Raw genomic sequence first — 24436 nt, 5'->3', positions numbered from 1 at the left:
CGACATGCTTAAGTTTTGACTGAATTGGACTTTCCTCTGCTTCCTTCGGCTTATGGACAGCCTTTGTCCAAAAGTAAAAAGAGATGTGGCAAAGATGTCAACTGTTTGCTGGAGGAATCCAAAGTGACCATGTTCTAAGAGACCTTTGAAGGTCATGAAATGATTCCCTTAAGACTAGAGCTGGCTGCTTCATGCTTATCGTAAGCAAGCAAGGAGTCAGTAAGAGAGCTTTGGAGAATGTGGGCATCGATCCCACTACCTCTCGCATGCAAAGCAAGCGCTCTACCACTTGAGCTAATCCCCCTCTCAAGAGTTTATCCTTTTGATTGGAGTTTTAAGGAAAGCTTACGGATCAGCTCAGCCCGACTAGGAAATAATACCGAATCCAGCATTGACCCACAAGGTTTTCTCATGTTGGCATCATGATAAACATTGCCAAATTAGGTCTTGCCGTACCTGTCCGTGAATTTCACTGTGCCGAAACCGTTACGCTGTGAAAGCATGTTGCAAGAACCTAAGGAAAGGTAACAGTCGTTGATAAAGTTTCGTTTGCATCTCGACGTGGTTTATCTGCAGCTTGCCGAAATAGCTCAGTTGGGAGAGCGTTAGACTGAAGATCTAAAGGTCCCTGGTTCGATCCCGGGTTTCGGCATGAATTCGACCTAGCTAGGTGGAAAGCCTCAGCTTTTGAATGACCTGTGCATTCTGTTGAAAAATTATAAACAGACATAAACTGTTTGATGTTTTGTTGTGAGATTTCACAGTGGGATTGTCAGAACTCGAGACTCTAGATGTTCAATTCATCTGCTGATAAAGCATTTGGAGAAGGAAATGTGTAGGTGTCAACTTGCATGTACGCGTTGTCCAAAAGCATAGGTGTACCACTTCACGACATGCTTAAGTTTTGACTGAATTGGACTTTCCTCTGCTTCCTTCGGCTTATGGACAGCCTTTGTCCAAAAGTAAAAAGAGATGTGGCAAAGATGTCACCTGTTTGCTGGAGGAATCCAAAGTGACCATGTTCTAAGAGACCTTTGAAGGTCATGAAATTATTCCCTTAAGACTAAAGCTGGCTGCTTCATGCTTATCGTAAGCAAGCAAGGAGTCAGTAAGAGAGCTTTGGAGAATGTGGGCATCGATCCCACTACCTCTCGCATGCAAAGCGAGCGCTCTACCACTTGAGCTAATCCCCCTCTCAAGAGTTTATCCTTTTGATTGGAGTTTTAAGGAAAGCTTACGGATCAGCTCAGGCTGACTAGGAAATAATACCGAATCCAGCATTGACCCACAAGGTTTTCTCATGTTGGCATCATGATAAACATTGCCAAATTAGGTCTTGCTGTACCTGTCCGTGAATTTCACTGTGCCGAAACCGTTACGCTGTGAAAGCATGTTGCAAGAACCTAAGGAAAGGTAACAGTCGTTGATAAAGTTTCGTTTGCATCTCGACGTGGTTTATCTGCAGCTTGCCGAAATAGCTCAGTTGGGAGAGCGTTAGACTGAAGATCTAAAGGTCCCTGGTTCGATCCCGGGTTTCGGCATGAATTCGACCTAGCTAGGTGGAAAGCCTCAGCTTTTGAATGACCTGTGCATTCTGTTGAAAAATTATAAACAGACATAAACTGTTTGATGTTTTGTTGTGAGATTTCACAGTGGGATTGTCAGAACTCGAGACTCTAGATGTTCAATTCATCTGCTGATAAAGCATTTGGAGAAGGAAATGTGTAGGTGTCAACTTGCATGTACGCGTTGTCCAAAAGCATAGGTGTACCACTTCACGACATGCTTAAGTTTCGACTGAATTGGACTTTCCTCTGCTTCCTTCGGCTTATGGACAGTCTTTGTCCAAAAGTAAAAAGAGATGTGGCAAAGATGTCAACTGTTTGCTGGAGGAATCCAAAGTGACCATGTTCTAAGAGACCTTTGAAGGTCATGAAATGATTCCCTTAAGACTAGAGCTGGCTGCTTCATGCTTATCGTAAGCAAGCAAGGAGTCAGTAAGAGAGCTTTGGAGAATGTGGGCATCGATCCCACTACCTCTCGCATGCAAAGCGAGCGCTCTACCACTTGAGCTAATCCCCCTCTCAAGAGTTTATCCTTTTGATTGGAGTTTTAAGGAAAGCTTACGGATCAGCTCAGCCCGACTAGGAAATAATACCGAATCCAGCATTGACCCACAAGGTTTTCTCATGTTGGCATCATGATAAACATTGCCAAATTAGGTCTTGCCGTACCTGTCCGTGAATTTCACTGTGCCGAAACCGTTACGCTGTGAAAGCATGTTGCAAGAACCTAAGGAAAGGTAACAGTCGTTGATAAAGTTTCGTTTGCATCTCGACGTGGTTTATCTGCAGCTTGCCGGTATAGCTCAGTTGGGAGAGCGTTAGACTGAAGATCTAAAGGTCCCTGGTTCGATCCCAGGTTTCGGCATGAACTCGACCTAGCTAGGCGGAAAGCCTCAGCTTTTGAATGACCTGTGCATTCTGTTGAAAAATTATAAACAGACATAAACTGTTTGATGTTTTGTTGTGAGATTTCACAGTGGGATTGTCAGAACTCGAGACTCTAGATGTTCAATTCATTTGCTGATAAAGCATTTGGAGAAGGAAATGTGTAGGTGTCAACTTGCATGTACGCGTTGTCCAAAAGCATAGGTGTACCACTTCACGACATGCTTAAGTTTCGACTGAATTGGACTTTCCTCTGCTTCCTTCGGCTTATGGACAGTCTTTGTCCAAAAGTAAAAAGAGATGTGGCAAAGATGTCAACTGTTTGCTGGAGGAATCCAAAGTGACCATGTTCTAAGAGACCTTTGAAGGTCATGAAATGATTCCCTTAAGACTAGAGATGGCTGCTTCATGCTTATCGTAAGCAAGCAAGGAGTCAGTAAGAGAGCTTTGGAGAATGTGGGCATCGATCCCACTACCTCTCGCATGCAAAGCGAGCGCTCTACCACTTGAGCTAATCCCCCTCTCAAGAGTTTATACTTTTGATTGGAGTTTTAAGGAAAGCTTACGGATCAGCTCAGCCCGACTAGGAAATAATACCGAATCCAGCATTGACCCACAAGGTTTTCTCATGTTGGCATCATGATAAACATTGCCAAATTAGGTCTTTGCCGTACCTGTCCGTGAATTTCACTGTGCCGAAACCGTTACGCTGTGAAAGCATGTTGCAAGAACCTAAGGAAAGGTAACAGTCGTTGATAAAGTTTCGTTTGCATCTCGACGTGGTTTATCTGCAGCTTGCCGAAATAGCTCAGTTGGGAGAGCGTTAGACTGAAGATCTAAAGGTCCCTGGTTCGATCCCGGGTTTCGGCATGAACTCGACCTAGCTAGGCGGAAAGCCTCAGCTTTTGAATGACCTGTGCATTCTGTTGAAAAATTATAAACAGACATAAACTGTTTGATGTTTTGTTGTGAGATTTCACAGTGGGATTGTCAGAACTCGAGACTCTAGATGTTCAATTCATCTGCTGATAAAGCATTTGGAGAAGGAAATGTGTAGGTGTCAACTTGCATGTACGCGTTGTCCAAAAGCATAGGTGTACCACTTCACGACATGCTTAAGTTTTGACTGAATTGGACTTTCCTCTGCTTCCTTCGGCTTATGGACAGCCTTTGTCCAAAAGTAAAAAGAGATGTGGCAAAGATGTCACCTGTTTGCTGGAGGAATCCAAAGTGACCATGTTCTAAGAGACCTTTGAAGGTCATGAAATTATTCCCTTAAGACTAAAGCTGGCTGCTTCATGCTTATCGTAAGCAAGCAAGGAGTCAGTAAGAGAGCTTTGGAGAATGTGGGCATCGATCCCACTACCTCTCGCATGCAAAGCGAGCGCTCTACCACTTGAGCTAATCCCCCTCTCAAGAGTTTATTCTTTTGATTGGAGTTTTAAGGAAAGCTTACGGATCAGCTCAGCCTGACTAGGAAATAATACCGAATCCAGCATTGACCCACAAGGTTTTCTCATGTTGGCATCATGATAAACATTGCCAAATTAGGTCTTGCTGTACCTGTCCGTGAATTTCACTGTGCCGAAACCGTTACGCTGTGAAAGCATGTTGCAAGAACCTAAGGAAAGGTAACAGTCGTTGATAAAGTTTCGTTTGCATCTTGACGTGGTTTATCTGCAGCTTGCCGAAATAGCTCAGTTGGGAGAGCGTTAGACTGAAGATCTAAAGGTCCCTGGTTCGATCCCGGGTTTCGGCATGAATTCGACCTAGCTAGGTGGAAAGCCTCAGCTTTTGAATGACCTGTGCATTCTGTTGAAAAATTATAAACAGACATAAACTGTTTGATGTTTTGTTGTGAGATTTCACAGTGGGATTGTCAGAACTCGAGACTCTAGATGTTCAATTCATCTGCTGATAAAGCATTTGGAGAAGGAAATGTGTAGGTGTCAACTTGCATGTACGCGTTGTCCAAAAGCATAGGTGTACCACTTCACGACATGCTTAAGTTTTGACTGAATTGGACTTTCCTCTGCTTCCTTCGGCTTATGGACAGCCTTTGTCCAAAAGTAAAAAGAGATGTGGCAAAGATGTCACCTGTTTGCTGGAGGAATCCAAAGTGACCATGTTCTAAGAGACCTTTGAAGGTCATGAAATTATTCCCTTAAGACTAAAGCTGGCTGCTTCATGCTTATCGTAAGCAAGCAAGGAGTCAGTAAGAGAGCTTTGGAGAATGTGGGCATCGATCCCACTACCTCTCGCATGCAAAGCGAGCGCTCTACCACTTGAGCTAATCCCCCTCTCAAGAGTTTATCCTTTTGATTGGAGTTTTAAGGAAAGCTTACGGATCAGCTCAGCCTGACTAGGAAATAATACCGAATCCAGCATTGACCCACAAGGTTTTCTCATGTTGGCATCATGATAAACATTGCCAAATTAGGTCTTGCTGTACCTGTCCGTGAATTTCACTGTGCCGAAACCGTTACGCTGTGAAAGCATGTTGCAAGAACCTAAGGAAAGGTAACAGTCGTTGATAAAGTTTCGTTTGCATCTCGACGTGGTTTATCTGCAGCTTGCCGAAATAGCTCAGTTGGGAGAGCGTTAGACTGAAGATCTAAAGGTCCCTGGTTCGATCCCGGGTTTCGGCATGAATTCGACCTAGCTAGGTGGAAAGCCTCAGCTTTTGAATGACCTGTGCATTCTGTTGAAAAATTATAAACAGACATAAACTGTTTGATGTTTTGTTGTGAGATTTCACAGTGGGATTGTCAGAACTCGAGACTCTAGATGTTCAATTCATCTGCTGATAAAGCATTTGGAGAAGGAAATGTGTAGGTGTCAACTTGCATGTACGCGTTGTCCAAAAGCATAGGTGTACCACTTCACGACATGCTTAAGTTTCGACTGAATTGGACTTTCCTCTGCTTCCTTCGGCTTATGGACAGTCTTTGTCCAAAAGTAAAAAGAGATGTGGCAAAGATGTCAACTGTTTGCTGGAGGAATCCAAAGTGACCATGTTCTAAGAGACCTTTGAAGGTCATGAAATGATTCCCTTAAGACTAGAGCTGGCTGCTTCATGCTTATCGTAAGCAAGCAAGGAGTCAGTAAGAGAGCTTTGGAGAATGTGGGCATCGATCCCACTACCTCTCGCATGCAAAGCGAGCGCTCTACCACTTGAGCTAATCCCCCTCTCAAGAGTTTATCCTTTTGATTGGAGTTTTAAGGAAAGCTTACGGATCAGCTCAGCCCGACTAGGAAATAATACCGAATCCAGCATTGACCCACAAGGTTTTCTCATGTTGGCATCATGATAAACATTGCCAAATTAGGTCTTGCCGTACCTGTCCGTGAATTTCACTGTGCCGAAACCGTTACGCTGTGAAAGCATGTTGCAAGAACCTAAGGAAAGGTAACAGTCGTTGATAAAGTTTCGTTTGCATCTCGACGTGGTTTATCTGCAGCTTGCCGGTATAGCTCAGTTGGGAGAGCGTTAGACTGAAGATCTAAAGGTCCCTGGTTCGATCCCAGGTTTCGGCATGAACTCGACCTAGCTAGGCGGAAAGCCTCAGCTTTTGAATGACCTGTGCATTCTGTTGAAAAATTATAAACAGACATAAACTGTTTGATGTTTTGTTGTGAGATTTCACAGTGGGATTGTCAGAACTCGAGACTCTAGATGTTCAATTCATTTGCTGATAAAGCATTTGGAGAAGGAAATGTGTAGGTGTCAACTTGCATGTACGCGTTGTCCAAAAGCATAGGTGTACCACTTCACGACATGCTTAAGTTTCGACTGAATTGGACTTTCCTCTGCTTCCTTCGGCTTATGGACAGTCTTTGTCCAAAAGTAAAAAGAGATGTGGCAAAGATGTCAACTGTTTGCTGGAGGAATCCAAAGTGACCATGTTCTAAGAGACCTTTGAAGGTCATGAAATGATTCCCTTAAGACTAGAGATGGCTGCTTCATGCTTATCGTAAGCAAGCAAGGAGTCAGTAAGAGAGCTTTGGAGAATGTGGGCATCGATCCCACTACCTCTCGCATGCAAAGCGAGCGCTCTACCACTTGAGCTAATCCCCCTCTCAAGAGTTTATACTTTTGATTGGAGTTTTAAGGAAAGCTTACGGATCAGCTCAGCCCGACTAGGAAATAATACCGAATCCAGCATTGACCCACAAGGTTTTCTCATGTTGGCATCATGATAAACATTGCCAAATTAGGTCTTTGCCGTACCTGTCCGTGAATTTCACTGTGCCGAAACCGTTACGCTGTGAAAGCATGTTGCAAGAACCTAAGGAAAGGTAACAGTCGTTGATAAAGTTTCGTTTGCATCTCGACGTGGTTTATCTGCAGCTTGCCGAAATAGCTCAGTTGGGAGAGCGTTAGACTGAAGATCTAAAGGTCCCTGGTTCGATCCCGGGTTTCGGCATGAACTCGACCTAGCTAGGCGGAAAGCCTCAGCTTTTGAATGACCTGTGCATTCTGTTGAAAAATTATAAACAGACATAAACTGTTTGATGTTTTGTTGTGAGATTTCACAGTGGGATTGTCAGAACTCGAGACTCTAGATGTTCAATTCATCTGCTGATAAAGCATTTGGAGAAGGAAATGTGTAGGTGTCAACTTGCATGTACGCGTTGTCCAAAAGCATAGGTGTACCACTTCACGACATGCTTAAGTTTTGACTGAATTGGACTTTCCTCTGCTTCCTTCGGCTTATGGACAGCCTTTGTCCAAAAGTAAAAAGAGATGTGGCAAAGATGTCACCTGTTTGCTGGAGGAATCCAAAGTGACCATGTTCTAAGAGACCTTTGAAGGTCATGAAATTATTCCCTTAAGACTAAAGCTGGCTGCTTCATGCTTATCGTAAGCAAGCAAGGAGTCAGTAAGAGAGCTTTGGAGAATGTGGGCATCGATCCCACTACCTCTCGCATGCAAAGCGAGCGCTCTACCACTTGAGCTAATCCCCCTCTCAAGAGTTTATTCTTTTGATTGGAGTTTTAAGGAAAGCTTACGGATCAGCTCAGCCTGACTAGGAAATAATACCGAATCCAGCATTGACCCACAAGGTTTTCTCATGTTGGCATCATGATAAACATTGCCAAATTAGGTCTTGCTGTACCTGTCCGTGAATTTCACTGTGCCGAAACCGTTACGCTGTGAAAGCATGTTGCAAGAACCTAAGGAAAGGTAACAGTCGTTGATAAAGTTTCGTTTGCATCTTGACGTGGTTTATCTGCAGCTTGCCGAAATAGCTCAGTTGGGAGAGCGTTAGACTGAAGATCTAAAGGTCCCTGGTTCGATCCCGGGTTTCGGCATGAATTCGACCTAGCTAGGTGGAAAGCCTCAGCTTTTGAATGACCTGTGCATTCTGTTGAAAAATTATAAACAGACATAAACTGTTTGATGTTTTGTTGTGAGATTTCACAGTGGGATTGTCAGAACTCGAGACTCTAGATGTTCAATTCATCTGCTGATAAAGCATTTGGAGAAGGAAATGTGTAGGTGTCAACTTGCATGTACGCGTTGTCCAAAAGCATAGGTGTACCACTTCACGACATGCTTAAGTTTCGACTGAATTGGACTTTCCTCTGCTTCCTTCGGCTTATGGACAGCCTTTGTCCAAAAGTAAAAAGAGATGTGGCAAAGATGTCAACTGTTTGCTGGAGGAATCCAAAGTGACCATGTTCTAAGAGACCTTTGAAGGTCATGAAATGATTCCCTTAAGACTAGAGCTGGCTGCTTCATGCTTATCGTAAGCAAGCAAGGAGTCAGTAAGAGAGCTTTGGAGAATGTGGGCATCGATCCCACTACCTCTCGCATGCAAAGCGAGCGCTCTACCACTTGAGCTAATCCCCCTCTCAAGAGTTTATCCTTTTGATTGGAGTTTTAAGGAAAGCTTACGGATCAGCTCAGCCCGACTAGGAAATAATACCGAATCCAGCATTGACCCACAAGGTTTTCTCATGTTGGCATCATGATAAACATTGCCAAATTAGGTCTTGCTGTACCTGTCCGTGAATTTCACTGTGCCGAAACCGTTACGCTGTGAAAGCATGTTGCAAGAACCTAAGGAAAGGTAACAGTCGTTGATAAAGTTTCGTTTGCATCTCGACGTGGTTTATCTGCAGCTTGCCGGAATAGCTCAGTTGGGAGAGCGTTAGACTGAAGATCTAAAGGTCCCTTGTTCAATCCCGGGTTTCGGCATGAACTCGACCTAGCTAGGCGGAAAGCCTCAGCTTTTGAATGACCTGTGCATTCTGTTGAAAAATTATAAACAGACGTAAACTGTTTGATGTTTTGTTGTGAGATTTCACAGTGGGATTGTCAGAACTCGAGACTCTAGATGTTCAATTCATCTGCTGATAAAGCATTTGGAGAAGGAAATGTGTAGGTGTCAACTTGCATGTACGCGTTGTCCAAAAGCATAGGTGTACCACTTCACGACATGCTTAAGTTTTGACTGAATTGGACTTTCCTCTGCTTCCTTCGGCTTATGGACAGCCTTTGTCCAAAAGTAAAAAGAGATGTGGCAAAGATGTCAACTGTTTGCTGGAGGAATCCAAAGTGACCATGTTCTAAGAGACCTTTGAAGGTCATGAAATGATTCCCTTAAGACTAGAGCTGGCTGCTTCATGCTTATCGTAAGCAAGCAAGGAGTCAGTAAGAGAGCTTTGGAGAATGTGGGCATCGATCCCACTACCTCTCGCATGCAAAGCAAGCGCTCTACCACTTGAGCTAATCCCCCTCTCAAGAGTTTATCCTTTTGATTGGAGTTTTAAGGAAAGCTTACGGATCAGCTCAGCCCGACTAGGAAATAATACCGAATCCAGCATTGACCCACAAGGTTTTCTCATGTTGGCATCATGATAAACATTGCCAAATTAGGTCTTGCCGTACCTGTCCGTGAATTTCACTGTGCCGAAACCGTTACGCTGTGAAAGCATGTTGCAAGAACCTAAGGAAAGGTAACAGTCGTTGATAAAGTTTCGTTTGCATCTCGACGTGGTTTATCTGCAGCTTGCCGAAATAGCTCAGTTGGGAGAGCGTTAGACTGAAGATCTAAAGGTCCCTGGTTCGATCCCGGGTTTCGGCATGAATTCGACCTAGCTAGGTGGAAAGCCTCAGCTTTTGAATGACCTGTGCATTCTGTTGAAAAATTATAAACAGACATAAACTGTTTGATGTTTTGTTGTGAGATTTCACAGTGGGATTGTCAGAACTCGAGACTCTAGATGTTCAATTCATCTGCTGATAAAGCATTTGGAGAAGGAAATGTGTAGGTGTCAACTTGCATGTACGCGTTGTCCAAAAGCATAGGTGTACCACTTCACGACATGCTTAAGTTTCGACTGAATTGGACTTTCCTCTGCTTCCTTCGGCTTATGGACAGCCTTTGTCCAAAAGTAAAAAGAGATGTGGCAAAGATGTCAACTGTTTGCTGGAGGAATCCAAAGTGACCATGTTCTAAGAGACCTTTGAAGGTCATGAAATGATTCCCTTAAGACTAGAGCTGGCTGCTTCATGCTTATCGTAAGCAAGCAAGGAGTCAGTAAGAGAGCTTTGGAGAATGTGGGCATCGATCCCACTACCTCTCGCATGCAAAGCGAGCGCTCTACCACTTGAGCTAATCCCCCTCTCAAGAGTTTATCCTTTTGATTGGAGTTTTAAGGAAAGCTTACGGATCAGCTCAGCCCGACTAGGAAATAATACCGAATCCAGCATTGACCCACAAGGTTTTCTCATGTTGGCATCATGATAAACATTGCCAAATTAGGTCTTGCTGTACCTGTCCGTGAATTTCACTGTGCCGAAACCGTTACGCTGTGAAAGCATGTTGCAAGAACCTAAGGAAAGGTAACAGTCGTTGATAAAGTTTCGTTTGCATCTCGACGTGGTTTATCTGCAGCTTGCCGGAATAGCTCAGTTGGGAGAGCGTTAGACTGAAGATCTAAAGGTCCCTTGTTCAATCCCGGGTTTCGGCATGAACTCGACCTAGCTAGGCGGAAAGCCTCAGCTTTTGAATGACCTGTGCATTCTGTTGAAAAATTATAAACAGACGTAAACTGTTTGATGTTTTGTTGTGAGATTTCACAGTGGGATTGTCAGAACTCGAGACTCTAGATGTTCAATTCATCTGCTGATAAAGCATTTGGAGAAGGAAATGTGTAGGTGTCAACTTGCATGTACGCGTTGTCCAAAAGCATAGGTGTACCACTTCACGACATGCTTAAGTTTTGACTGAATTGGACTTTCCTCTGCTTCCTTCGGCTTATGGACAGCCTTTGTCCAAAAGTAAAAAGAGATGTGGCAAAGATGTCAACTGTTTGCTGGAGGAATCCAAAGTGACCATGTTCTAAGAGACCTTTGAAGGTCATGAAATGATTCCCTTAAGACTAGAGCTGGCTGCTTCATGCTTATCGTAAGCAAGCAAGGAGTCAGTAAGAGAGCTTTGGAGAATGTGGGCATCGATCCCACTACCTCTCGCATGCAAAGCAAGCGCTCTACCACTTGAGCTAATCCCCCTCTCAAGAGTTTATCCTTTTGATTGGAGTTTTAAGGAAAGCTTACGGATCAGCTCAGCCCGACTAGGAAATAATACCGAATCCAGCATTGACCCACAAGGTTTTCTCATGTTGGCATCATGATAAACATTGCCAAATTAGGTCTTGCCGTACCTGTCCGTGAATTTCACTGTGCCGAAACCGTTACGCTGTGAAAGCATGTTGCAAGAACCTAAGGAAAGGTAACAGTCGTTGATAAAGTTTCGTTTGCATCTCGACGTGGTTTATCTGCAGCTTGCCGAAATAGCTCAGTTGGGAGAGCGTTAGACTGAAGATCTAAAGGTCCCTGGTTCGATCCCGGGTTTCGGCATGAATTCGACCTAGCTAGGTGGAAAGCCTCAGCTTTTGAATGACCTGTGCATTCTGTTGAAAAATTATAAACAGACATAAACTGTTTGATGTTTTGTTGTGAGATTTCACAGTGGGATTGTCAGAACTCGAGACTCTAGATGTTCAATTCATCTGCTGATAAAGCATTTGGAGAAGGAAATGTGTAGGTGTCAACTTGCATGTACGCGTTGTCCAAAAGCATAGGTGTACCACTTCACGACATGCTTAAGTTTTGACTGAATTGGACTTTCCTCTGCTTCCTTCGGCTTATGGACAGCCTTTGTCCAAAAGTAAAAAGAGATGTGGCAAAGATGTCAACTGTTTGCTGGAGGAATCCAAAGTGACCATGTTCTAAGAGACCTTTGAAGGTCATGAAATGATTCCCTTAAGACTAGAGCTGGCTGCTTCATGCTTATCGTAAGCAAGCAAGGAGTCAGTAAGAGAGCTTTGGAGAATGTGGGCATCGATCCCACTACCTCTCGCATGCAAAGCGAGCGCTCTACCACTTGAGCTAATCCCCCTCTCAAGAGTTTATCCTTTTGATTGGAGTTTTAAGGAAAGCTTACGGATCAGCTCAGCCCGACTAGGAAATAATACCGAATCCAGCATTGACCCACAAGGTTTTCTCATGTTGGCATCATGATAAACATTGCCAAATTAGGTCTTGCTGTACCTGTCCGTGAATTTCACTGTGCCGAAACCGTTACGCTGTGAAAGCATGTTGCAAGAACCTAAGGAAAGGTAACAGTCGTTGATAAAGTTTCGTTTGCATCTCGACGTGGTTTATCTGCAGCTTGCCGGAATAGCTCAGTTGGGAGAGCGTTAGACTGAAGATCTAAAGGTCCCTTGTTCAATCCCGGGTTTCGGCATGAACTCGACCTAGCTAGGCGGAAAGCCTCAGCTTTTGAATGACCTGTGCATTCTGTTGAAAAATTATAAACAGACGTAAACTGTTTGATGTTTTGTTGTGAGATTTCACAGTGGGATTGTCAGAACTCGAGACTCTAGATGTTCAATTCATCTGCTGATAAAGCATTTGGAGAAGGAAATGTGTAGGTGTCAACTTGCATGTACGCGTTGTCCAAAAGCATAGGTGTACCACTTCACGACATGCTTAAGTTTTGACTGAATTGGACTTTCCTCTGCTTCCTTCGGCTTATGGACAGCCTTTGTCCAAAAGTAAAAAGAGATGTGGCAAAGATGTCAACTGTTTGCTGGAGGAATCCAAAGTGACCATGTTCTAAGAGACCTTTGAAGGTCATGAAATGATTCCCTTAAGACTAGAGCTGGCTGCTTCATGCTTATCGTAAGCAAGCAAGGAGTCAGTAAGAGAGCTTTGGAGAATGTGGGCATCGATCCCACTACCTCTCGCATGCAAAGCGAGCGCTCTACCACTTGAGCTAATCCCCCTCTCAAGAGTTTATCCTTTTGATTGGAGTTTTAAGGAAAGCTTACGGATCAGCTCAGCCCGACTAGGAAATAATACCGAATCCAGCATTGACCCACAAGGTTTTCTCATGTTGGCATCATGATAAACATTGCCAAATTAGGTCTTGCCGTACCTGTCCGTGAATTTCACTGTGCCGAAACCGTTACGCTGTGAAAGCATGTTGCAAGAACCTAAGGAAAGGTAACAGTCGTTGATAAAGTTTCGTTTGCATCTCGACGTGGTTTATCTGCAGCTTGCCGAAATAGCTCAGTTGGGAGAGCGTTAGACTGAAGATCTAAAGGTCCCTGGTTCGATCCCGGGTTTCGGCATGAATTCGACCTAGCTAGGTGGAAAGCCTCAGCTTTTGAATGACCTGTGCATTCTGTTGAAAAATTATAAACAGACATAAACTGTTTGATGTTTTGTTGTGAGATTTCACAGTGGGATTGTCAGAACTCGAGACTCTAGATGTTCAATTCATCTGCTGATAAAGCATTTGGAGAAGGAAATGTGTAGGTGTCAACTTGCATGTACGCGTTGTCCAAAAGCATAGGTGTACCACTTCACGACATGCTTAAGTTTTGACTGAATTGGACTTTCCTCTGCTTCCTTCGGCTTATGGACAGCCTTTGTCCAAAAGTAAAAAGAGATGTGGCAAAGATGTCAACTGTTTGCTGGAGGAATCCAAAGTGACCATGTTCTAAGAGACCTTTGAAGGTCATGAAATGATTCCCTTAAGACTAGAGCTGGCTGCTTCATGCTTATCATAAGCAAGCAAGGAGTCAGTAAAAGAGCTTTGGAGAATGTGGGCATCGATCCCACTACCTCTCGCATGCAAAGCGAGCGCTCTACCACTTGAGCTAATCCCCCTCTCAAGAGTTTATCCTTTTGATTGGAGTTTTAAGGAAAGCTTACGGATCAGCTCAGCCCGACTAGGAAATAATACCGAATCCAGCATTGACCCACAAGGTTTTCTCATGTTGGCATCATGATAAACATTGCCAAATTAGGTCTTGCTGTACCTGTCCGTGAATTTCACTGTGCCGAAACCGTTACGCTGTGAAAGCATGTTGCAAGAACCTAAGGAAAGGTAACAGTCGTTGATAAAGTTTCGTTTGCATCTCGACGTGGTTTATCTGCAGCTTACCGAAATAGCTCAGTTGGGAGAGCGTTAGACTGAAGATCTAAAGGTCCCTGGTTCGATCCCGGGTTTCGGCATGAACTCGACCTAGCTAGGCGGAAAGCCTCAGCTTTTGAATGACCTGTGCATTCTGTTGAAAAATTATAAACAGACATAAACTGTTTGATGTTTTGTTGTGAGATTTCACAGTGGGATTGTCAGAACTCGAGACTCTAGATGTTCAATTCATCTGCTGATAAAGCATTTGGAGAAGGAAATGTGTAGGTGTCAAATTGCATGTACGCGTTGTCCAAAAGCATAGGTGTACCACTTCACGACATGCTTAAGTTTTGACTGAATTGGACTTTCCTCTGCTTCCTTCGGCTTATGGACAGTCTTTGTCCAAAAGTAAAAAGAGATGTGGCAAATATGTCAACTGTTTGCTGGAGGAATCCAAAGTGACCATGTTCTAAGAGACCTTTGAAGGTCATGAAATGATTCCCTTAAGACTAGTGCTGGCTGTTTCATGCTTATCGTAAGCAAGCAAGGAGTCAGTAAGAGAGCTTTGGAGAATGTGGGCATCGATCCCACTACCTCTCGCATGCAAAGCGAGCGCTCTACCACTTGAGCTAATCCCCCTTTCAAGAGTTTATACTTTTGATTGGAGTTTTAAGGAAAGCTTACGGATCAGCTCAGCCCGACTAGGAAATAATACCGAATCTAGCATTGACCCACAAGGTTTTCTCATGTTGGCATCATGATAAACATTGCCAAATTAGGTCTTGCCGTACCTGTCCGTGAATTTCACTGTGCCGAAACCGTTACGCTGTGAAAGCATGTTGCAAGAACCTAAGGAAAGGTAACAGTCGTTGATAAAGTTTCGTTTGCATCTCGACGTGGTCTATCTGCAGCTTGCCGAAATAGCTCAGTTGGGAGAGCATTAGACTGAAGATGTAAAGGTCCCTGGTTCGATCCCGGGTTTCGGCATGAACTCGACCTAGCTAGGCGGAAAGCCTCAGCTTTTGAATGACCTGTGCATTCTGTTGAAAAATTATAAACAGACATAAACTGTTTGATGTTTTGTTGTGAGATTTCACAGTGGGATTGTCAGAACTCGAGACTCTAGATGTTCAATTCATCTGCTGATAAAGCATTTGGAGAAGGAAATGTGTAGGTGTCAACTTGCATGTACGCGTTGTCCAAAAGCATAGGTGTACCACTTCACGACATGCTTAAGTTTTGACTGAATTGGACTTTCCTCTGCTTCCTTCGGCTTATGGACAGTCTTTGTCCAAAAGTAAAAAGAGATGTGGCAAATATGTCAACTGTTTGCTGGAGGAATCCAAAGTGACCATGTTCTAAGAGACCTTTGAAGGTCATGAAATGATTCCCTTAAGACTAGTGCTGGCTGTTTCATGCTTATCGTAAGCAAGCAAGGAGTCAGTAAGAGAGCTTTGGTGAATGTGGGCATCGATCCCACTACCTCTCGCATGCAAAGCGAGCGCTCTACCACTTGAGCTAATCCCCCTCTCAAGAGTTTATCCTTTTGATTGGAGTTTTAAGGAAAGCTTACGGATCAGCTCAGCCCGACTAGGAAATAATACCGAATCCAGCATTGACCCACAAGGTTTTCTCATGTTGGCATCATGATAAACATTGCCAAATTAGGTCTTGCTGTACCTGTCCGTGAATTTCACTGTGCCGAAACCGTTACGCTGTGAAAGCATGTTGCAAGAACCTAAGGAAAGGTAACAGTCGTTGATAAAGTTTCGTTTGCATCTCGACGTGGTTTATCTGCAGCTTACCGAAATAGCTCAGTTGGGAGAGCGTTAGACTGAAGATCTAAAGGTCCCTGGTTCGATCCCGGGTTTCGGCATGAACTCGACCTAGCTAGGCGGAAAGCCTCAGCTTTTGAATGACCTGTGCATTCTGTTGAAAAATTATAAACAGACATAAACTGTTTGATGTTTTGTTGTGAGATTTCACAGTGGGATTGTCAGAACTCGAGACTCTAGATGTTCAATTCATCTGCTGATAAAGCATTTGGAGAAGGAAATGTGTAGGTGTCAACTTGCATGTACGCGTTGTCCAAAAGCATAGGTGTACCACTTCACGACATGCTTAAGTTTTGACTGAATTGGACTTTCCTCTGCTTCCTTCGGCTTATGGACAGTCTTTGTCCAAAAGTAAAAAGAGATGTGGCAAATATGTCAACTGTTTGCTGGAGGAATCCAAAGTGACCATGTTCTAAGAGACCTTTGAAGGTCATGAAATGATTCCCTTAAGACTAGTGCTGGCTGTTTCATGCTTATCGTAAGCAAGCAAGGAGTCAGTAAGAGAGCTTTGGAGAATGTGGGCATCGATCCCACTACCTCTCGCATGCAAAGTGAGCGCTCTACCACTTGAGCTAATCCCCCTTTCAAGAGTTTATACTTTTGATTGGAGTTTTAAGGAAAGCTTACGGATCAGCTCAGCCCGACTAGGAAATAATACCGAATCTAGCATTGACCCACAAGGTTTTCTCATGTTGGCATCATGATAAACATTGCCAAATTAGGTCTTGCCGTACCTGTCCGTGAATTTCACTGTGCCGAAACCGTTACGCTGTGAAAGCATGTTGCAAGAACCTAAGGAAAGGTAACAGTCGTTGATAAAGTTTCGTTTGCATCTCGACGTGGTCTATCTGCAGCTTGCCGAAATAGCTCAGTTGGGAGAGCGTTAGACTGAAGATCTAAAGGTCCCTGGTTCGATCCCGGGTTTCGGCATGAACTCGACCTAGCTAGGCGGAAAGCCTCAGCTTTTGAATGACCTGTGCATTCTGTTGAAAAATTATAAACAGACATAAACTGTTTGATGTTTTGTTGTGAGATTTCACAGTGGGATTGTCAGAACTCGAGACTCTAGATGTTCAATTCATCTGCTGATAAAGCATTTGGAGAAGGAAATGTGTAGGTGTCAACTTGCATGTACGCGTTGTCCAAAAGCATAGGTGTACCACTTCACGACATGCTTAAGTTTTGACTGAATTGGACTTTCCTCTGCTTCCTTCGGCTTATGGACAGTCTTTGTCCAAAAGTAAAAAGAGATGTGGCAAAGATGTCAACTGTTTGCTGGAGGAATCCAAAGTGACCATGTTCTAAGAGACCTTTGAAGGTCATGAAATGATTCCCTTAAGACTAGTGCTGGCTGTTTCATGCTTATCGTAAGCAAGCAAGGAGTCAGTAAGAGAGCTTTGGAGAATGTGGGCATCGATCCCACTACCTCTCGCATGCAAAGCGAGCGCTCTACCACTTGAGCTAATCCCCCTCTCAAGAGTTTATCCTTTTGATTGGAGTTTTAAGGAAAGCTTACGGATCAGCTCAGCCCGACTAGGAAATAATACCGAATCCAGCATTGACCCACAAGGTTTTCTCATGTTGGCATCATGATAAACATTGCCAAATTAGGTCTTGCCGTACCTGTCCGTGAATTTCACTGTGCCGAAACCGTTACGCTGTGAAAGCATGTTGCAAGAACCTAAGGAAAGGTAACAGTCGTTGATAAAGTTTCGTTTGCATCTCGATGTGGTTTATCTGCAGCTTGCCGGTATAGCTCAGTTGGGAGAGCGTTAGACTGAAGATCTAAAGGTCCCTGGTTCGATCCCAGGTTTCGGCATGAACTCGACCTAGCTAGGCGGAAAGCCTCAGCTTTTGAATGACCTGTGCATTCTGTTGAAAAATTATAAACAGACATAAACTGTTTGATGTTTTGTTGTGAGATTTCACAGTGGGATTGTCAGAACTCGAGACTCTAGATGTTCAATTCATCTGCTGATAAAGCATTTGGAGAAGGAAATGTGTAGGTGTCAACTTGCATGTACGCGTTGTCCAAAAGCATAGGTGTACCACTTCACGACATGCTTAAGTTTCGACTGAATTGGACTTTCCTCTGCTTCCTTCGGCTTATGGACAGTCTTTGTCCAAAAGTAAAAAGAGATGTGGCAAAGATGTCAACTGTTTGCTGGAGGAATCCAAAGTGACCATGTTCTAAGAGACCTTTGAAGGTCATGAAATGATTCCCTTAAGACTAGAGCTGGCTGCTTCATGCTTATCGTAAGCAAGCAAGGAGTCAGTAAGAGAGCTTTGGAGAATGTGGGCATCGATCCCACTACCTCTCGCATGCAAAGCTAGCGCTCTACCACTTGAGCTAATCCCCCTCTCAAGAGTTTATCCTTTTGATTGGAGTTTTAAGGAAAGCTTACGGATCAGCTCAGCCCGACTAGGAAATAATACCGAATCCAGCATTGACCCACAAGGTTTTCTCATGTTGGCATCATGATAAACATTGCCAAATTAGGTCTTTGCCGTACCTGTCCGTGAATTTCACTGTGCCGAAACCGTTACGCTGTGAAAGCATGTTGCAAGAACCTAAGGAAAGGTAACAGTCGTTGATAAAGTTTCGTTTGCATCTCGACGTGGTTTATCTGCAGCTTGCCGGAATAGCTCAGTTGGGAGAGTGTTAGACTGAAGATCTAAAGGTCCCTGGTTAGATCCCGGGTTTCGGCATGAACTCGACCTAGCTAGGCGGAAAGCCTCAGCTTTTGAATGACCTGTGCATTCTGTTGAAAAATTATAAACAGACATAAACTGTTTGATGTTTTGTTGTGAGATTTCACAGTGGGATTGTCAGAACTCGAGACTCTAGATGTTCAATTCATCTGCTGATAAAGCATTTGGAGAAGGAAATGTGTAGGTGTCAACTTGCATGTACGCGTTGTCCAAAAGCATAGGTGTACCACTTCACGACATGCTTAAGTTTTGACTGAATTGGACTTTCCTCTGCTTCCTTCGGCTTATGGACAGCCTTTGTCCAAAAGTAAAAAGAGATGTGGCAAAGATGTCAACTGTTTGCTGGAGGAATCCAAAGTGACCATGTTCTAAGAGACCTTTGAAGGTCATGAAATGATTCCCTTAAGACTAGAGCTGGCTGCTTTATGCTTATCGTAAGCAAGCAAGGAGTCAGTAAGAGAGCTTTGGAGAATGTGGGCATCGATCCCACTACCTCTCGCATGCAAAGCGAGCACTCTACCACTTGAGCTAATCCCCCTCTCAAGAGTTTATCCTTTTTGATTGGAGTTTTAAGGAAAGCTTACGGATCAGCTCAGCCCGACTAGGAAATAATACCGAATCCAGCATTGACCCACAAGGTTTTCTCATGTTGGCATCATGATAAACATTGCCAAATTAGGTCTTGCTGTACCTGTCCGTGAATTTCACTGTGCCGAAACCGTTACGCTGTGAAAGCATGTTGCAAGAACCTAAGGAAAGGTAACAGTCGTTGATAAAGTTTCGTTTGCATCTCGACGTGGTTTATCTGCAGCTTGCCGAAATAGCTCAGTTGGGAGAGCGTTAGACTGAAGATCTAAAGGTCCCTGGTTCGATCCCGGGTTTCGGCATGAACTCGACCTAGCTAGGCGGAAAGCCTCAGCTTTTGAATGACCTGTGCATTCTGTTGAAAAATTATAAACAGACATAAACTGTTTGATGTTTTGTTGTGAGATTTCACAGTGGGATTGTCAGAACTCGAGACTCTAGATGTTCAATTCATCTGCTGATAAAGCATTTGGAGAAGGAAATGTGTAGGTGTCAACTTGCATGTACGCGTTGTCCAAAAGCATAGGTGTACCACTTCACGACATGCTTAAGTTTTGACTGAATTGGACTTTCCTCTGCTTCCTTCGGCTTATGGACAGCCTTTGTCCAAAAGTAAAAAGAGATGTGGCAAAGATGTCAACTGTTTGCTGGAGGAATCCAAAGTGACCATGTTCTAAGAGACCTTTGAAGGTCATGAAATTATTCCCTTAAGACTAAAGCTGGCTGCTTCATGCTTATCGTAAGCAAGCAAGGAGTCAGTAAGAGAGCTTTGGAGAATGTGGGCATCGATCCCACTACCTCTCGCATGCAAAGCGAGCGCTCTACCACTTGAGCTAATCCCCCTCTCAAGAGTTTATTCTTTTGATTGGAGTTTTAAGGAAAGCTTACGGATCAGCTCAGCCCGACTAGGAAATAATACCGAATCCAGCATTGACCCACAAGGTTTTCTCATGTTGGCATCATGATAAACATTGCCAAATTAGGTCTTGCTGTACCTGTCCGTGAATTTCACTGTGCCGAAACCGTTACGCTGTGAAAGCATGTTGCAAGAGCTTTTCTACATCTCCGCAACATTGCTAAGTTAAGAAATGCATTATCACAGGATGATGCAGAAAAATTGGTACACGCCTTTGTTAGCTCTAGATTAGACTACTGTAACTCACTACTGTCAGTGTAACGTGTTCGTGTTCTTCATAATCAAAACCCTCACACGTGCCACCTCCACAACTACTCACAGAATCATTCTCCTGTCCCAGCTCCCATGCATCCTGTAAGTCAGCGACCCAACAGGTTGTGCGCCCAGTTTGTTCGTTCGTTTCATCAGTTGGTAGCAGCACCTCTGAACTAGACCCACCAGTGCAGGGTATCTGCACATTTTTAAATCTCAAATTCAATGACTTTTAAGACCTTTTTAATACCTCTCACAAGAAAAAATAATACTATTGCTGGGGATGTAAAATTGTTGACGGGGGAGAGGCGAACGAAAATTGTTGACTAGCGCTACGACCACGGAGCGGTTGTTTCCTGCATGGTCCTAGCGCTAGATTCGGCAAAGTTCACATCGCGCCATTTACCAGGCGGAGTATACGGCCGTTGCGGAAATTATAATATACATATCGTCGGTAAAATAAACCAGAACAACTAAGCAACACACACTTATAATAATGTAATGCCTCCCCTCATAAAATTCCAGACATTTTAAGACATTTTTAGGCCTTGACTATGGAAAACTAAATTTAAGACATTTTAAGACTTTTTAAGGACCCGCGGGTACCCTGCAGTGGTACCGATGGACAGTCTTAATGCACCCAATAGCAGGGTTGCGAATCTTGTAAACATTCAACGACCCATTCTTGCCTACCACTACGTACACAGTACTCTCCCAACGATCAGCCAATTTCTTCTTGCCCCTTCCACTCTTGTTTGCTAGAAGAACTTGATCCCCCAGCTCCAACAGCTGCCCTTTGCAGAACCAATTGTACTGCTCAGTTTGTTTACTCTGCTGTTGTTCCGCGTGCCTCTGCGCCAGCGTCATGGCCTCCCTCAGATCTACCCCTAAGGACCGAACATACTTGTCTATGTTGACAGTGTCATCATCCAGGAGGATGCTCTCAAACATAACATCGACAGGCAGGCGAGGTGTGCAGCCAAACATCAGGAAATAAGGTGGGAAACCGGTGGTCTCATGCACTGTGCAGTTGTAAGCAAAGGTTAGACCACTCAACAACTGCGACCACTTAGCCTTAGACCTAGGCAGAAGAGCTCGTATCATATTCCCCAGTGTCCTATTAAAACGTTCAGCCTGGCCATTGCCCATTGGGTGATAAGGCGTAGTGCTTGACTTACTAACCCCTGACAATTGTAATAACTGCAATAAGAGAACTCTCAAAACTTGCACCCGTCTGAATGTATGCGACTCGGGAACCCATAAATGCAAAAAAAAGTTGTTCCACAGCAACCGGGCCACAGTCTTTGCTGATTGGTCTGAACAAGGGAATGCACATGCCAGCTTAGTGAAATGATCTGTTATCACCAGAACATCAACCGACTTGTTATTAACATCCTCAGCTGACCAAAAGTCAATGCAGACTAGCTCTAAGGGTGCAGTTGTGGTCAATGAAACAAGCGGAGCTCTCGCCTCTGGCTCCAGAGTCTTTCCCAAGATGCATCTCTTGCAACGGGAAACATATTCCTTAATATCCCTCTCAAGGGACGACCAGTAAAATCTCTGACGCCCCAGCTACAGAGTGTGCTGTTTACCCTGGTGACCAGCTTCATCATGTATACCTTTCATGACCTGACTTCTCAAAGCGGTGGGAACCACATATTGGAACACTTTTCTACCACTCACTGGGTGCTTTGACACCTGATACAGTACTCCTGATCATACTGAAAGTTTTCCCTACTGTCTCAGAGTGCGCATGGTCTCGCTCCCTCCTGGATGGCCTCCTCCCGCATTCCACAAAGAACCTAACTCTGTTGATTACAGGATCTTGGTCCTGCTTATCTTGTAGCTCCTCCAGTGAAAATACAGGCAGTGGGCTCTGCACTGTAGCTGCCAGTTGTGTGAAATGCTGTATATGACAGACAGCTCTTGCCTGATCACCTTCCGTCCATCGATCATGAGACTTCAACACAGCAGAGACCTCATCCCTGGACAGCTTCCCCTTGAAGCTCTCTAGGCCCGCAGCCGGTACCCTCTCATCTTGAGAGCCAACAACTCCTGACTCACTAGAGCCGGTGGACTCAGACAGCCTGCCCAATATCCGGAACATGTCCTGCACGTCTGCAAGTTTCCGCCTCACGCAACAGCATGTCATAGGGGGTCTTATTCAGCCTGCTCATAATACCTAACCTTACAAAAGGCTCTCTGCTAAGAGCATCAGCAACCACATTCTTGACTCCAGGTATGTACTGTATGTCAAAGTCAAATGGAGCCAATTTGGAAACCCACCTCTGCTCACAAGCATCCAATTTCGGTTTTGTCAGTATGTACTTAAGGGGATTATTATCCATCCACTCTGTGAATTTATGTCCACGCAACCAATGACTAAACTTATCATGAATGGCCCACTTTATTGCCAGGAACTCCAGCCTGTATGCTGGATACTTTGACTGCGCGAAATTTAAAGACCTACTGGCGAAAGCTATAGGTCTCGCTGTTTCGCACCCATCCTGGACCTGAGAAAGGACTGCCCCTAGGCCCCTTGTGGATGCATCTACAGATAGCAGAAATGGTTTTGCGAAGTCCGGATGCGCCAGTAGCGCCTGGTTGAGTAGGACATCCTTTAAGTCATGCAGCACTTGCTTACATTTATCAGTCCAGTCTGCTGGAGTGAGCCTGCGAGTCTGAATAGGTATTTTCATGCCCTTACCCTTCCTCTGTCTCTTCGGTGCTGCTGTCAGCTGAAAAAGAGGCTTTGCCAGCGAGGAACAGTGCTCTATAAAATGCTGGTAATACACAACCATACCCAGGAAGGATCGAATCTTGACTGCTGACGGGGTGACACCATCATCTTCCATGAGATGGTGCTCAGTCACTTTCACAATTGCCTCCACCTTGGCTGAATCAGTAGCCACACCCTCCTCTGAGACAATATGACCCAAAAATTTTACAGATTTTCTCAAAAAGTAGCACTTGGAGGGAGATAGCTTCAGATTATTCTCCTTGAGGCGCTGAAAGACCATCTTCAGACTCTCCTCTTCTGACTTGGCAAAAACCAGTAAGTCATCTAAATAACACAGAAGACTCAAAAAGTTTTGGTCACCAAAAATGGTCAGCATCATTCTCATAAATGTGGCAGGCCTGTTGCACAAACCCTGCAGCAGACGGTTGTACTCATGCAGCCCTAACGGCGAGGAAAACGCAGTATACTTTTTATCCTCTTCGTGCAGTGAGATGTTGTAGTATCCCATGTCAAGTCCATCGTGCTGAAAAAGGCATTACCGCCAAGTGCAGCAAGGACATCAGCCTGATGGGGAAGAGGGTGTGCATCCTTCACTGTGCGCGCGTTCAACCACCGGAAATCAGTGCAGAGCCTCAATTCAACTTTCTTTTTCCACATTAATACTAAAGGTGATGCAAATTCACTACTTGACTTGCGGATAATCTCCCTTTCCTCCATTTCATCCAGGGTTTGTCGTAGCTTCTGGTAGTGGGCTGGGGAAAGTCGTCGGTATGAAAGCTGGAATGGCTTATCATCAGTCAGTCGTATCCTGTGACAACACCCTCGTGCCTCCCCACAGTCCAGACGGTGTCTGGAGAACACACTGTCATACTTGGTAACTAGGTTAACAAGTTTATCTTCCCAAAATGGTGACACCTGACAACCTTCTAACTCTATGTCTTGTAATCTCAGACCGATCAATCTCTCGTCGCAACTGGGCAGCTGGCGTCTTACTGAACTGCCAGTTGTGAACACTCCGCTTGAGCTGGCATAGTGCACTGATCCCACATTCTGCTGGACCGCACCACTCAGACCACAATCAAAATCCTCCAAAGCAATGCACGGGTATACATCGGCTACTTTGGCATTCCGTCTCAGAGTGATCTCCTTAGCAGTGGGGTTCACTATCTTCACAGGCAGCCAACCGTCCCCCCAGAGCGGTGAAACAACCCGTTCTACAAGAATGTTTCGATGCACACAATGGGCTGTGCTTGGCTCCACAACAACTGTACTCCCCACAGAGAGTACTGAGCCTGGTGGTAAGCGTGCCCAAACCAGATGTTCACTTGTGGGCTGCAGGGTTACTGCACTCTTCAGTTTCACAGTGCCAATTTTCTCTGGGATCGATTCCCCCCTCCATCTCTCAAGGTTGGCCATCAATTGCAAAAACTGACTGTTGGTAGAATGACATGTACTATCCCGTTTATTTAGTACTCTCCAGCAACTGTCATGGGCTTTAAATTGTC

The 24436-nt window shown here is 44.4% G+C and overlaps 22 non-coding genes across 22 annotated transcripts; all 22 read left to right on the top strand.

Moving 5' to 3' along the window:
- Positions 1 to 579: 579 nt before the first annotated feature.
- Positions 580 to 652, top strand: trnaf-gaa (transfer RNA phenylalanine (anticodon GAA)). The gene has a single exon. It is a non-coding gene; the product is annotated as a tRNA-Phe (tRNA).
- Positions 653 to 1468: 816 nt separating this feature from the next.
- On the top strand, positions 1469 to 1541 carry trnaf-gaa (transfer RNA phenylalanine (anticodon GAA)). The gene has a single exon. It is a non-coding gene; the product is annotated as a tRNA-Phe (tRNA).
- An 816-nt stretch (positions 1542 to 2357) lies between these two features.
- On the top strand, positions 2358 to 2430 carry trnaf-gaa (transfer RNA phenylalanine (anticodon GAA)). The gene has a single exon. It is a non-coding gene; the product is annotated as a tRNA-Phe (tRNA).
- Positions 2431 to 3247: 817 nt separating this feature from the next.
- Positions 3248 to 3320, top strand: trnaf-gaa (transfer RNA phenylalanine (anticodon GAA)). The gene has a single exon. It is a non-coding gene; the product is annotated as a tRNA-Phe (tRNA).
- An 816-nt stretch (positions 3321 to 4136) lies between these two features.
- trnaf-gaa (transfer RNA phenylalanine (anticodon GAA)) lies at positions 4137 to 4209 on the top strand. Its single transcript has one exon. It is a non-coding gene; the product is annotated as a tRNA-Phe (tRNA).
- Positions 4210 to 5025: 816 nt separating this feature from the next.
- trnaf-gaa (transfer RNA phenylalanine (anticodon GAA)) lies at positions 5026 to 5098 on the top strand. The gene has a single exon. It is a non-coding gene; the product is annotated as a tRNA-Phe (tRNA).
- Positions 5099 to 5914: 816 nt separating this feature from the next.
- On the top strand, positions 5915 to 5987 carry trnaf-gaa (transfer RNA phenylalanine (anticodon GAA)). The gene has a single exon. It is a non-coding gene; the product is annotated as a tRNA-Phe (tRNA).
- An 817-nt stretch (positions 5988 to 6804) lies between these two features.
- Positions 6805 to 6877, top strand: trnaf-gaa (transfer RNA phenylalanine (anticodon GAA)). The gene has a single exon. It is a non-coding gene; the product is annotated as a tRNA-Phe (tRNA).
- An 816-nt stretch (positions 6878 to 7693) lies between these two features.
- trnaf-gaa (transfer RNA phenylalanine (anticodon GAA)) lies at positions 7694 to 7766 on the top strand. The gene has a single exon. It is a non-coding gene; the product is annotated as a tRNA-Phe (tRNA).
- An 816-nt stretch (positions 7767 to 8582) lies between these two features.
- trnaf-gaa (transfer RNA phenylalanine (anticodon GAA)) lies at positions 8583 to 8655 on the top strand. The gene has a single exon. It is a non-coding gene; the product is annotated as a tRNA-Phe (tRNA).
- Positions 8656 to 9471: 816 nt separating this feature from the next.
- On the top strand, positions 9472 to 9544 carry trnaf-gaa (transfer RNA phenylalanine (anticodon GAA)). Its single transcript has one exon. It is a non-coding gene; the product is annotated as a tRNA-Phe (tRNA).
- Positions 9545 to 10360: 816 nt separating this feature from the next.
- Positions 10361 to 10433, top strand: trnaf-gaa (transfer RNA phenylalanine (anticodon GAA)). Its single transcript has one exon. It is a non-coding gene; the product is annotated as a tRNA-Phe (tRNA).
- An 816-nt stretch (positions 10434 to 11249) lies between these two features.
- Positions 11250 to 11322, top strand: trnaf-gaa (transfer RNA phenylalanine (anticodon GAA)). Its single transcript has one exon. It is a non-coding gene; the product is annotated as a tRNA-Phe (tRNA).
- Positions 11323 to 12138: 816 nt separating this feature from the next.
- trnaf-gaa (transfer RNA phenylalanine (anticodon GAA)) lies at positions 12139 to 12211 on the top strand. The gene has a single exon. It is a non-coding gene; the product is annotated as a tRNA-Phe (tRNA).
- An 816-nt stretch (positions 12212 to 13027) lies between these two features.
- On the top strand, positions 13028 to 13100 carry trnaf-gaa (transfer RNA phenylalanine (anticodon GAA)). Its single transcript has one exon. It is a non-coding gene; the product is annotated as a tRNA-Phe (tRNA).
- An 816-nt stretch (positions 13101 to 13916) lies between these two features.
- trnaf-gaa (transfer RNA phenylalanine (anticodon GAA)) lies at positions 13917 to 13989 on the top strand. The gene has a single exon. It is a non-coding gene; the product is annotated as a tRNA-Phe (tRNA).
- Positions 13990 to 14805: 816 nt separating this feature from the next.
- On the top strand, positions 14806 to 14878 carry trnaf-gaa (transfer RNA phenylalanine (anticodon GAA)). Its single transcript has one exon. It is a non-coding gene; the product is annotated as a tRNA-Phe (tRNA).
- An 816-nt stretch (positions 14879 to 15694) lies between these two features.
- On the top strand, positions 15695 to 15767 carry trnaf-gaa (transfer RNA phenylalanine (anticodon GAA)). Its single transcript has one exon. It is a non-coding gene; the product is annotated as a tRNA-Phe (tRNA).
- Positions 15768 to 16583: 816 nt separating this feature from the next.
- Positions 16584 to 16656, top strand: trnaf-gaa (transfer RNA phenylalanine (anticodon GAA)). The gene has a single exon. It is a non-coding gene; the product is annotated as a tRNA-Phe (tRNA).
- Positions 16657 to 17472: 816 nt separating this feature from the next.
- On the top strand, positions 17473 to 17545 carry trnaf-gaa (transfer RNA phenylalanine (anticodon GAA)). Its single transcript has one exon. It is a non-coding gene; the product is annotated as a tRNA-Phe (tRNA).
- An 817-nt stretch (positions 17546 to 18362) lies between these two features.
- Positions 18363 to 18435, top strand: trnaf-gaa (transfer RNA phenylalanine (anticodon GAA)). Its single transcript has one exon. It is a non-coding gene; the product is annotated as a tRNA-Phe (tRNA).
- An 817-nt stretch (positions 18436 to 19252) lies between these two features.
- On the top strand, positions 19253 to 19325 carry trnaf-gaa (transfer RNA phenylalanine (anticodon GAA)). The gene has a single exon. It is a non-coding gene; the product is annotated as a tRNA-Phe (tRNA).
- The last annotated feature ends 5111 nt before the right edge of the window (positions 19326 to 24436 follow it).

Source organism: Brachyhypopomus gauderio, chromosome 1, assembly GCF_052324685.1.
Source record: "Brachyhypopomus gauderio isolate BG-103 chromosome 1, BGAUD_0.2, whole genome shotgun sequence".
NCBI classification, from domain to species: Eukaryota; Metazoa; Chordata; class Actinopteri; order Gymnotiformes; family Hypopomidae; genus Brachyhypopomus; species Brachyhypopomus gauderio.
This window is presented reverse-complemented; position numbering and strand designations above follow the sequence as displayed.